Genomic DNA, 4,089 nt, shown 5'->3' on the forward strand with positions numbered 1-4,089 from the left:
CCCCACGGGCAGGCCGGTGTGCAGCCATCGCCAGGACAGCAGGGCTCCATCACCCCTAACGGTGACTTGGGAAGACAAACGCCATCACTCCCAACGTCCCCCATTTCCTCCTTCTTCCCCCAGCTCTATACGCTGAGCATGACGTCATACGGTATGGGATATCCCTTGGGTCATTGGGGTCAGCTGTCCCGGCTGTGTCCCCTCCCAACTCCTTGTGCCCCCCGAACCTCCTCGCTGGTGGGGTGGGGTGAGAGGCTGAAAGGGCCTTGGCTCTGGGTAAGCACCGATCAGCAGGAGCGAAACATCCCTGGGTTATCAACGCTGTTTGCAGCACAAATCCAAACCACAGCCCCAGACCAGCTACTAGGAAGAAAATTAACTTTACCTCAGCCACAACCTGCACAGCAAGCATAACAGCAACAACATTCTATTAAAATATTCATGCCTGAAGACATTCATCTTATACTCCAACAGCCTTCGCACAAATTAAAAATTGTTTTCTCCCACTGTGTATTTGTCAGATACATGTTTTCGTGTACTTTTTCAAGAACCATTCATGTTTCTTCGTCTCACAGAGGAAAAAGTTTGTAAGGTTTGGTCCATCCTCATTCATTTCCCATGAGAGAGATGACTCTGGTACTCACAAGGTGCAGCCAATTGATACCAAGCTTGTCTCCTGATCCCTGCAGTTTTGGTTTGCAGGCATTTGTCCTGGCCAGGTGACTCGCAGGAGCTTCTTGGTAGGTCACTTTTCACAGAGGTTCCCTGGTATTGCCACAGTTTCCCTCAAATTGCTCCAGGATAATCCTAGGAGAGCTGCCAGGCTAAACCCTACAAGTACCCGTCTAGTCTGGTGTCCTCCTCCCAAACACGGCTTTGGAAAACGGTGCCAAAAACTACAACAATCAGATATGGGATGACTTGTTTTCCAACTTAAACCCTTCTTACTGAGTAATACTTGGATATTTTATCCTAAGGCCAAAGTATATGATTTGTATGTCTCCTGGCAATAATTTCATTCTTTATTTTTTCTGGTTCTTTATGTCCTTTCTACTCCTATAAAGTAAAAATGGTTTTGGATCTCACTAGATTATTAATTCTCATTATGTCAAAACATATTTCACAGTTCAATCAAATGTTTTATGAAAAGTATATCTTCCTATCAGTTCTGCATGTTTTTAATATAACTCCATGTCCCTTCTTCTTGCTTTGTAAGATAGACTGGAAGTTCCTGATTGTTATACTTTTAACTTCAATATTGTCTTATTCAGAAATCCCAGCTGTCATAGGGACACTTTCCACAACTACTTATATCCTATCTGTAGTCATCACAGCACTGATTTCCATTGGATTTTAAATGAGCACATCACACTGTGGTTTTGTTAATGAAGTACACGATGAACAGTGAGAATTTCCTTGAGTTTTACTCACAAAGCCCAGCTGACAGAGTTTGTTTGGCCCATGGGAGCGTGAACGCATGGTTCATTGTCCATCCTTCTCCTCCACCATCTCTCCCTGTGTTGCCTTCAATTTGTAAAAATCATAGCATCATAGAATCATTATGGTTGGAAGAGATAACTTAATCTGTTACCACATTGGTCAGATATCTCAGAACCATGGACTGTCTTCACAGTCCTCTCAACTTGACTAATGATCGTGTTTCACAAATGTCACTTTAGCTACTCATTTTTTTCAAGTTACTGAAAAATTAAAACAAAAAAAAAAAAGAGAGCACTGCAGTAACCCACTTCTCCACATCTTAGCTTGCATATTATGACGCCAATTCACTGCTAATTTCTGGTTTTTGCTTTCTGTCTCTCAGACAGTTTTGTGAGTAATGACGCCGTCATTTCACAGCTCGGTGGTTCAAGGAATGCTGCTGTTTTGTTACGTGCCTCAGGGGTTCTCACCAAGGTGCTTCTTGTGACAGGCTGTGTCAAAGGTCTACGGAGTTCTAAATGCAAGATGCCACAGGCTCTTCTTCTTAGTTATAAAACCTTTGTTACCTTAAGGAAGAGTAGCGCTTTTTGTTAGATAATTTGGGATTTGTGGGTTTGTACCTACAAAGCATACATAGGCAGCAGCATCAATAGACTGTGCCACTACAACAAGCCCTACTAGAGGGGCTGTGCACTTTATTCTAGCAAAGACACAGCAATTTTCATTACATGTATCCAAAATATTTGCTACCTAAAAGTGTCCAGTGCTGGAACTTAGTTCATATTCTCCCTTAATACAAAGAAATCAGATACGTAATTTATTCCGTGAGTGAACAGGCAGGACATGATACATTCTCACACATACATAAAAAACACATTCCCGAGCATCATCTGAAATATCAAATGGCAAGATGAACAAACTATTGGTTACTCTACTGCCGCTTTTAATTTTGAAAAATAGCATGACGTCTGACTTTAAAATCCAGTAGATCAATATAAGCAATATTCCTTTTTCCAGCAAAGAAAGTTCTTTTCCATGAGGACTGAAAATGATTACTCAGTTGTTAACAGAACAAAGTACTTGATACTGCAGAATTAAAACTTTGCAAATGCAGGCACTCTTTAAACCAGCTTGTAGATAGGCTCAATAACAAGGACCTTATTTTCATGCAAGTGAAGTGTCTGCATTTCAGGTAGAACCATCCTTCCCCCCATTGGCATATTCATTTTGAAACTAGATTAAATAATTCACTGGTTTTTGTCCCCCGAAGTAGTTAGCATTCTAAAATGAAAGCGCTGTCTCAAGTCTAGAAATGCTTTACAATTATGCTGAAAACCGAAATTCTATTCAACAAACTCATAAAGTAATGAGGTTTGATAAGCCCTTCCAAATGTCATCAAGTCATCACTTAGCAGGGCTCTGAGTCACAGCCTATATTAAAACCCTCAAGAGATCCTTCCTCCCTTAACTGGGTACCACAAATGCTCTTCGTTCTCTCAAAGCTCCGCCATGCTCAGTTCCACGATGCCATTTGCTTTCCTACAGCGTAACTGCACGAACCTCACTTCTTGCCTGATGGGTTTTTTTTCCAGTTATTCGTCACATTCACCGTTTTACAAACCTCCCCTACCTGCCCTGACAATCCTTTCGTTTCAAAGACAGGAGTCCTTAAAACAGCAGCCGCCGCACTCTCCTCAGCATTCCTGGTTGTGCCTTTTCTAGGCAAGCAGGACAGAGCACGCAGGAGGAGGACTGTGTCCCTTCGGACAGTTTTCCCTTTCTTCACATGTTCCTATCCTAAGTGGACGATGCACCCTACCTACCCCTTGAGCACCGCTAAATGAGAGATCAGTGAACACGCCATTTTGTATCAAGAAAGCTTGCAAGTAATTAATTTACAATTGGGGGGGAGCAGGGTATCATCTTTTTGGAGGGCTTGAAGGTCAAAGTGTCCAGCCATATACGTCTTTTAGATCTCAATCTGTACAGGCCCTTGTATCAAACAATGACAATATCATCCTCAAATTGAAGAGTGACTACAAACGAAAACGTTTCCACTTACAACATTTATGTATTCTTAGACCAGAGACTTCTCTCAGAAATGAGAGCAAATAGTGAGGAAACTCTTTGAAGTGTTATGCTCAATGGACAGGACCGAAGGGCTATGCATAAACTCAGAAAGTAAGAACAACACGCAGCACGAAAGAAGGAACCGCAAGGATGAGGAGAACACACAAACCTCAGAACACATTCAGTTTCCCCAAGTTAACCCCAGCAGAAGCGTAAGCTGCACCTTCTGGAAACCTGAAGGCCTAAATTCTGATTATTTAATTAATTTCTCTAAGCTCGTTTATGAAGCGTATCTCAACTACGTCCCTAGCGTTTACGACAGGAGGAAAAGCTATTAGTCTGCCCTACAATGAACGACAGACCAAAACACTCCGACAGTTTCCCGACGAGCACGTTTCACTGGTTCCTTAAAGACCACGAAGACTGTAGTTATTTCTTGAATTCTTCTCTTCCAGCTGCGGTTTTGCAGCTCCTCTAGTCCTACCATGCTTCTACAATGGCACAATGCGAAACCCATCAGGCTCTTCCACACACAAAACCCCAAAAACTTTTATTAAAGTTTTAATTAAATTTATTACA

Source organism: Cariama cristata, unplaced genomic scaffold, assembly GCF_000690535.1.
Source record: "Cariama cristata isolate BGI_N322 unplaced genomic scaffold, ASM69053v1 scaffold5482, whole genome shotgun sequence".
In the NCBI taxonomy this organism is placed as follows: domain Eukaryota; kingdom Metazoa; phylum Chordata; class Aves; order Cariamiformes; family Cariamidae; genus Cariama; species Cariama cristata.